Source organism: Prosopis cineraria, unplaced genomic scaffold (genome assembly GCF_029017545.1).
Source record: "Prosopis cineraria cultivar Desert tree isolate PC_DT_omini unplaced genomic scaffold, ASM2901754v1 PC11, whole genome shotgun sequence".
Taxonomy (NCBI): Eukaryota; Viridiplantae; Streptophyta; class Magnoliopsida; order Fabales; family Fabaceae; genus Prosopis; species Prosopis cineraria.
This window is the reverse complement of record NW_026555342.1, coordinates 18,901,984-18,911,606: the sequence shown is the minus strand read 5'-3', so window position 1 is coordinate 18,911,606 and position 9,623 is coordinate 18,901,984. Positions and strand designations below refer to the sequence as shown.

Genomic DNA, 9,623 nt, shown 5'->3' with positions numbered 1-9,623 from the left:
TATTCATAACATAAATCATAAAAGTAGAATTGAGAAGAATGTTTATACAATTTATAAAAGAATAATATCAAAATTTAAAATTTAAATAAAGAAAATCTATAAACACTTTGCAATAAATTATTCAAAACACTACCCACTCACCTAATAGTTTTTCAATAATTCTAAAACTTACTCCTCTTCAACTTGCTACTTACATCTCAAATGATTCCTTAACTTCCCTAATAAATAAATCATAATTCTAAATTCACTTATCAAGGAATTTCTAAGCACTTGGTGACATTTAATTTAAATCTAAAACAACATCACAACCTAAAATATACAATAATAAATTCATTATCAATTTAATAATTTACCAACAACCCAACTAAAGCAAGAGAAGACACTCCCATCCCTTTTGTACCTTCTTAAAGCTTAATGAAATGCCACAACCATTATTTAATTTAACATAATCTATCTTAAGTACTATAGGATTTCAATTTAATGACTCAAATCACTACGTACATATAGTCCTTCAAAACTAATAATATGAAAACTAAACAACTTACATTTTGCTCAATTCTCCTCTTATACATCTCAAGCTTAGCACCAATTGTCTATAGATGCAAACAATCTCACATATACTTCACTAAACTTCTATTTAGAAATTAACTATTTTAATTCAACCAAATTACTCTTTTAGGCATTTTAACAAATACCCTATAGGACCCCAATTGATTCGTAAATAAATATTTCCTTAGCCTTCTATCAACAAATAAATCTTCAAATAATAACCAAAATAGAACTGGCTTCATTTGTGTTGCAAGTATGCTTGAGACTAATAAACTATTTGACACTTCTTAATTCATTCTTATACCTTTTTTAACCTATTATCAATCATAAATCATAATAAACTATATCAACTATTTTTATGCTTTCTTTAAACTTAATAAAACACTATAACAATAACCCTATTTAAATCTTTCTCCTATTTGGTATCTTAAGATTTCAATCAATAGTTCAAGACAATATTTACACACATTTCTTCAAAATATTATATGACAATTTAACAACTTTCTTTCAAGCATTTTTGCAAATATCTTGAAAGCATTTATCAATAACCAACTCATGAAACAAGTATTCAATTAATATCTACAACTTCCAACATTTAATTCCATACCCAACTTTAACTCATCAGCATAATAAGATAACATCTATCATTGATCACAAATTAACATACCAATTTCCAGAAATTTTAACAGCAAGAGAAAGGAACAGTGGCTGTCAGCCAAGAAAAAAAGCTGAGCTTACCACCACAGTAGACGGCCAGCAGATGAGGAGGAAAGGAAGATGAAATCCATGCACCCGCTGACCCAGAGCAAGGAAGAAGCAGAGAAACAGTAAAAGGGAAAGAATTCCAGCGACCCAATCTACTGTCACAGCTGAATCTTGACAGAAAAAAAAATAGGAACAGATCACAATCTCTATTATTTAATCACACCCACACGAAACAAATAAGGGGCAGGGAGAAGATTTGGAGACCTTGGAGCAATGACAGAAGCGGAGGAAGAGTGACGGTACAGGGAAAAAGCAACGATCAACAGCCCGGAGCTCTTACCGCAACCAATCTCCACGGTGCTTCAATGCCCACAGCCAAACGAAATAAGGGGAGGAAGAAGGAAGTTTGGCAGATTCGTCTATGCAGGAAGATGAAGAAGTTGACAGAAGCAGAAACAGGGAGGAACAAATCAGCCTTGATCGGATTCTTTGTGACAGCAAATTCACGGTGACGTTGACAACCAATTTAGATGGAGAAGGCGAGCAGGAGATGAAGATTCATTAGAGCTGCTCTCTCGCTGAATCTGGAGTATACGACGATGAAGGAGAAGAAGTATGTCGGGGAAAAAGAAAGAGAACCGTGATGCTCTGTTTTTTTTTTTTTTCTTTTTTCCGCACGAAGAAGATAAAAAATTCTGATCAAAAGAAAAATTACAAAAATTACAAAAAAGAGTAAAAGAAAAATTACAAGAAAAAATATTCAAAATTACAAGAAAGGACACAAATTTTTTTTCCTAGAATTAAAAAAAAAGCCAAACTTTTTGCCCATAGAATTCAAACTCTTGATTTTTAAGAAAATTATTAATATAAATTTTAATAAACTATCACCATTCACTTGCTATAGAATTTTAACAATTAAATAAAATATTAATTGGGAAAAAAATTTTAATTTAAAATTTAGAATCATTATATTGAATGATTTTATTTAATTTTAAATTTTCAAAATAATTCATTAGAATTTTTTTATAATAATAACTTTATAAATTGTTTTGTATAATTTTAAATTATATTCAACTTTATTAAAAAAATAATTTACAACAAACATTGTTGTCAAGAGTAATTATATAATTTTTTTAATTTTTACATTGTTTTTTATAAAGCATAGCTAAAAGTTAAAAGATTCACTTCTAGTAATGACAATTAAAAGTCGCTGTTAAACATTTAAAAATTGTCGCCAAAAATTATATATTAGTTATGACTTTTGTCATGATCAAAGGTCTACTTTTGACAGTAATTTTTTTTGTTGCTACTAAAAATTACTACTAAAAATCATTTTTTTAGGGAGTCGTAAAATGATGAGAAAGATCATTTGGCGCGGAAACAGAGAAGGGTAGAAGGAAAAAGGAAAGAGAGAAGGAAGGATGGAGAAAGGGGAACGAATTATCTTCATCTGATAGCTAGTGGCCGTGAAGGGTAGATTTAGGTTTCCTACTGCCATATATATGTTTACTTTTATTGTAAATGTAAATTTACAATTTACAAAGATATAAATCCATTATCAAGTATTTTAAAAGATTGTGTCTTTTTTAATATATGACATTGTATTGGGTATAACCATATAAGATAAATATATAGATAATATCATTGAGATTGTTTCTATGATTCCAAGATTTAATAAAATTTATTAAATCTGTTTTTAATTAATTTTTTATGTTTTATTATCTTCTACTGAATGTACTTATCTCTTTCTATGAGTTCTTGATTGTGTCTTTTATTTTATAAGAATAGTTTCTAAAATTCGCTTTGGGTCATCACATTAGAGTTGTTTGATGTGGTGTTATGGATTAAGAAAACCCTAGAGGCGTAAATGTTTATTAGAGGGAAATGTAGCCCTAAAATTGTATTTGTCAGGATTATGGAAGCTTAAATGAGCTAATGGATAAGTAAGAATTGGTACAGCAGTGAGAAATAATGAAGTCCGGGAATTTTGAGCAGAAGGGTAGTTAGTTACCTATGATTTTGAATAGCAAGTTGATAAAAAGGAGTTGTTGACTTCTAGACTCACTCATTAGGAATCTTTGGGAAAGGAAGAAAACTTAAGAAAATTATATTTCACATATATCTTTTTGTAATAACCTTAAATTTAATTAAATTAAATTAAATTATATTTCACCACGTTATTTTATTTAAATTAGTTTTAGAGTAAGTGGAGAGTGATAGTTTAGAAGAACTTATGCTCGTAATTTTTTGAAGGTCCAAAGTTTGAATTTTATCGAGCAAAATTTTGATTTTATTTTGTTTAAAATTATAGAAGAAATTTTGGGTCCTTTTTGTAATTTTTCCTTTTGTCATGTCTTGTGGTTTTCCCAATATTCTTTTTCAGTTCACCTCATTTTTCTTCGTCTTCTTCACTGACATGAGCTACTCTAACTCTTCACCGTCGATCTGCGTTTCTGTTCTTCACTACCAACTTCCCTCTTGTCGCCGTTGGTCGTCCGCCATCCTTCTTCCATCAGTGTTGATCTTCCTTGGTGAAGTGGAGTTGCTGGATTTTCTGTTCTTGCTCGCCCCTGCTTCGTTTCCGCTCTTCTCTTGCTTCATCGGTCGACGTGTATGGTCTGTGAGTGTGTGAGCTTCAATTTCTTTTCCTTCCCAACTACTGGAAGTCGCAGGGGTGTATGTGGTATCACTGGTAAGCCTATTTTTGCGTCATCTAACCGATAGATGCATTTTTTTCCTCTTTGAGTTGCTGTGGCTGTTGAAGGAGGGAGCTGGAAATTTGTTTTAATTGGTTCAGCTAGTTGTTAGTAAATGAAGAAGCTTGTTGAATAAATCTATATGTATTAGAATTTTCAGTTGAAATTGTTCATTTTAGTTGCTCTCTAAGGTCATTTAAATGTTTGATTGAGATTAAATTTGAGATGTTTTGCGTTCTTAATTATGCTCGAGTGGTGTATAGAAATTTGATTTAGCAATTAAATGCATGATAGAAATTTTGACCAAAATGCAAGTTGTTCAATTTTTATATTATTAGTTTTAAAGGAATATGTATAGGTGGTGGCTTGAGCTATTAAATGGGATACTTAGAGGAGGTGATGTTAAATAATGGTTATAACATTTCATTAAGCCTTAAAAAGGTATAAAAGGTATAGAAAGGTCTTCTATTATTTTAGTTGGATTATTGTTAAGTTAATAATGTGATAAGGAAATTGTTGGCTGAACATGTATGGTTGTGATGTTAGTTGAAATTAATTTGAATGTCACTAATGGCTTGATGAATTAATTGACAAGTGATATTGAAGGAGGTAGAGGACTTATTAGAGTAAAAAGAATTTTTTTTTAATTATTGATGGTTAGGATATTAAAACATTTACTTATTCATATTAAGAAAAAAAATGAATAAGTGATATTTGAATTGTGATTGATTTATTAGGAAAATTAATGGCACCCTTAGAATTAAGAGAGAAACTGAAGTGAAGTAAGCTTTAGAATTATTAAAAAACTCTCAAGTGAGTAGGTAATGTCCCAAATAATTTCTTGCAAAGTATTTATAAAATTTTTTATTTTAATTTTTATATTATTCTTTTATAAATGGTATAAATATTCTTGTTAATTCTATTTTTTATGATTTATACAATTCTTCTTACTTACCTCATTTTTATATTAATTTGTTCGTTACAAAATCTGCTTTATTTTTATTAAAAATTATGCTATTATTAAGGAATATTTGAATCCAGTACATTATCAACCAATTATTTATTCTAAGCCTTTATGTTGTTTAAATTTTATAATTTATATGACAATGGTTAACACAGTGATTCATTTATGGAGAAAATTGAAAAAAAAATTATTGCCAAATATTATATTTTGAAATAAATAGTTTTAATTGAATGTTTCAACTCCATGCATGCCTGCTTTAATTAGGAAGATTGAGTTTAAAATGCTGGATGCTAACGGCAATTCCATTAACCCTTAATGCACTATGATACACCTAGCTAGTAAGATGCTTGTAGGAAGTGTTAGCCCTATGCGTAAGCCAACACACGTTAGTGCATATGATTGATTTGTGACTTCCAACCATACTTGATTATTTTGTGGCTTTAAGCTACGCTTGTCGGTGACTTACCCTCATAAATTGTGTGTCTATGTTTGTTAGTTATTTACCTTTGTGGACTGTATATTCATGCTTGTTAATCATTCTGATTAAGTTTCACTAAAAAAAAGAAATTTTGAAACTATTTTCTTTAAATTTGATCATGGAAAGAAAAATGTTATTTTTACTATATATGGATTATATATTAAGCTATATATATAACCCAAGATGTTTAAATATGTGTAGAAATTTAAAAGGGAAAAAAGGAAAGAAAATTTGAGATTTTAATAGTTTTTATTTGAATTTATGTATTCATAGTTTATATTATTTTTAATTGATTGTTTTAGTAAATTATAATTGACTCATTGATTTGCTTTCCATTATCTCTTTCAACTATAAATTGGGATGCTACTCACCAGAAAATTTTCTTTGATCTTAAATATTAAAATTGACCCTGCACCTCTTGCTAATCACTAAGGGATACAATTTCCTTTTGGAATTGTGAAAGCATTGTTATTTTGATGTAAATATATTTTGTACTATGAAATGATAAATTAGTGCTCAACGTATACTGTAGTTAAGTCCTAGTCTTGTTTTATTATTATGAAATCTGTTGATGTGAAGCTAAGCTCCTTTGTAGTTTGGTCGACAAGTTTTATTATTGTAAAAATTTTGAGAGGTTCTAATTATAGGAAAAACTCTGCCGAAATTTCTACAAAATGGTTGAAATTTTATGAATTTTAAATTTAGATGTAAATTATATTACTAGTTTGAATAAATTTTCTAGTTAATTAAGGCTTAAAGAATGTGTATCTATCTCATATTCTATGTTAGTCATACCCTTAGTACTAGTGGCAGAGCTAGGATCTTAGTTCAAAAGGGGCAGTGGTGGAGTCAAGATTCTTATCACAAGGAAAAGTTTGTTGTCTCTTCTAAATGCACTATTTCTCTTTCTTTTATTCTTTATTATTCTTTGTTTTTTAATTTAACCTTACAAAAACAGCGAGCTAACAAAAAAACATTCAATAAGTTTAATCTTGAGTCTTGAATCTCCTTTTTTTCATTGCTTTTTATCTTTCACTAGTCTCTAACTTGTATTTGAGATAAGGATGTTGTGGCTCTAGTTTAGTCAAATTAGATTTTTTTTCCTATTTTTTAATGAATTAATAAATAATATTGGTTTTTAAATATAATGAAATTGCAGGTTAATATTCACTGAGTTTTGAGTTAAAAAAATTAAATTTTAGATCTAGGCTATAAAAAATAAGAGTGAAATAGATTTAAAGTTTAAAATATTAAAATAAGGTAGTGTAAAGAATAAGAAAAAGAGGGTATAAACTACAAAATATCAAAACTCATACCCCATGCATGTTATTTTTGCATGTTAAGGATGTGCATATGCCCCCCCCCCCTCTCAACTACAAGTAGCTCCATCCATGCTCAGTTCTAGGGTGTGACTTTTGGTAAACTCAAAAGGTAGATGTAATTAGGAATCTAAATTCCCTCTCTATACTTATGTTATTGTATATATACATGAGTCTTGTGAACTAAAAATGCTTTTTTTTTATATGAAAAATGGTGTGTTGTTTTAGAAATTATGTGAAGTGGGCGGATAACTTGATTTTGTTATGCAGTATGATTTACTGAAATTAATGAGATTTTATTTTTATAATATAATTTTATACTGAATAGCATGTGTCAAGTGAACATGAAAACGTTTCATTGGCATGATCATGATTGAATATTGGGTGGAAGCAGTTCACCTTTGAGGGAAATCAAAATATAATTCCCTGTGGCCTTGCGAACACTTCGGGTGGTTGTTGAATTTTATTGTCGTGTTCATCATCTCCTACGAAAGAATGCATGGTTCCAGCATAGACATGTTCCCATAACTGGAATTGGTATGGTTTTGGCAATATGATGCCCTGTGAATTTGAGAATGGAGGAGTTTATGGTCTAAGAATGAGTGTCATGGCCTTTGGCCATGTTGCCCATCAGAAATTAAAAAGTTTGGACTAATCTAGTCACATATAGTAATCCTACTATATTCATAAATTCATTCAAAATAAATAAAGATGCTATAAAGAGGGATTAGCATTTATTATGCATAGATTTTATTTAATACTTGATATTGGATCATGTTTATTTATTTAAACTAATTGCCAACTTTGCATGCTCTAAAGTACCATTTCTCACCTAACCTAGAGAGATAGACGCATATAATTAAATTAAAAATAGTTTAGGATCTATGGTGATTTAAATCTTAACTTCATGATCTAATTAGTGCCTTTTGAGTGAGGTGGAAGCCAATTCAACACTAGTTAGACACACCCTAATATAGTGGAAGGCATTTAGGATACCTTATGAACAATTGTTACTATAAATAAAGAGAAAATAAATAACTAAATTAGAGTTAGCCATCCTAGTACGTGAATCATGATTCATAGCACTTGTCTAATTGTTTAGTCCATCATTTTTATTGTTTCTCTTTAGTTGTGTTATTTAATTAAATATTAAATCCCTTTTTAATCTATTTGCTCTTATAAAATAACAAAATTAACTACTTTCTTATGGGTTTGACTCCTACAATATTTCAGGAATTATTACTACATCGATTTTGGACACATGTGAAAGCAAGTTACTCTCAAATTTAGGAAACTTTAGAGAAAGAATTTTAGAGGATTTTGATCCAATTTCAACATATTCACAACATGCAAAACCATGACTATCCCACACAAATTGTACTTAATAGTACCTTTTTTTTTCCATAGATATTCTTATATTGAAGATAATCTTATTCAAGACATTATCAGACATTAAATGTGGGAATCTTTTCCATTGAAAATTTGAACCTTGATTTTTCATATTGTGAGAGACTAAGTTTTTTTTTTTTTTTTAACTAAATACAACCTCCATTGATACATACGGGTACATTTTGAAGGTGTTAAATGTTTCCCTTCTCATTGTTTTCTGTTAAGACTAAACCCAAAATCAATGTCGGTCCAGTAGAGCACTCAAGCGCAAGGCTCGTTGAAGTAACCGTGAACAGGCCCAAGCCCAATAACCCTTAATCTACCTCTGCTCTTAACTCTTTCGGCTCAGCCTTATAGTACTCTTTATCCTTTATCTGCGTATACGTGGCCTCCACTCCTGTATTCTATTGTTGCGTGCTTTCCCATATAAGCTATTTTAATGCTCTTGGCTATTTGCGCCACTTGATATATGCAATGTGCACTTGACTATTTAACCAGTAGTATATATCCAGGTTAATGAATAAAATAACCTCTCGCTTTAAATTACAAGATATTTTTAAAAAGAATTTAATATTTTAATGTATAAGACATTTTAATAAAAATAAAATTTTATTAATGATATTTTTTTAATATTATCTTTCTCATATATTCTCTTTCTTCAATATGTTTTCATTAATGAAGTATTAAATGAATGACATTTTGAAAGTTTATATTTTTTTTAAAATAGTAAGGTTGTAAAGTATATTTAATGAGTTTTATTGATATGTAAAATTTTATGTAAATATGTTTTATAATTTGGGACAAAGAGAGTAGTTTTCTTTTCTTTTTTCTTTTTTCAGTATTACAAAGTGAAGATTAAAGACTTCATATTTCATCTAGAATATTCAATAGGATTTGCAAACGTGATTTACAAAAATGTTAACTTGCCGAGTAATAATAAAGAGTAATATACATTTTTATCATGTCTTGCACAAGTATTTTCTGTCATCCGCACAAGTTTTTCCGACCAGAATAATTGAGCCTTTAAAAATGAAAAAGTGAATGATGTTCATTAAATTGATCGATAATAATGTAAATTATCAATATAATTTTGAGTTTCAACATCTTAACGGTTCATCAGTGAAGCCGTTTAAAAAATACAAAAAAAAAAAATCAATATGAACCTACAAAATAAAATTTTCAATCAATGCCATCTAGCCAGTGAGGACTAGGTTTAGAACATTGTAATTTCCTTCTGTACTGGCCACCGCAAGTTAGCTCAAATAGCAAGGATATAGGGTGGGATAAGAATAGAGGTCAAGGATTCCAATATTCAAGATAAAATGGAAAAAAAAAATTGTTCCCACACTAATTTGTGAGTTACACTACCACAAAATTATTAAAATAAGACGTTTCATACTTGATGATTATTAAAGAAAAAGGTCAAAAAAAAGGCGGAGAATACTTTATGGTTGTTTAGAAACAACCATCAAGTAAATAGGCATATACTTGACAGTTATAACTAAATAACCGTCTAATATGTT

The 9,623-nt window shown here is 29.3% G+C and overlaps 1 pseudogene; it reads left to right on the top strand.

Moving 5' to 3' along the window:
- Window positions 1-3,670: 3,670 nt before the first annotated feature.
- The window catches only part of LOC129286257 (phospholipase A1-II 1-like), a 28,865-nt pseudogene continuing 22,912 nt past the window's right edge, over window positions 3,671-9,623 (top strand).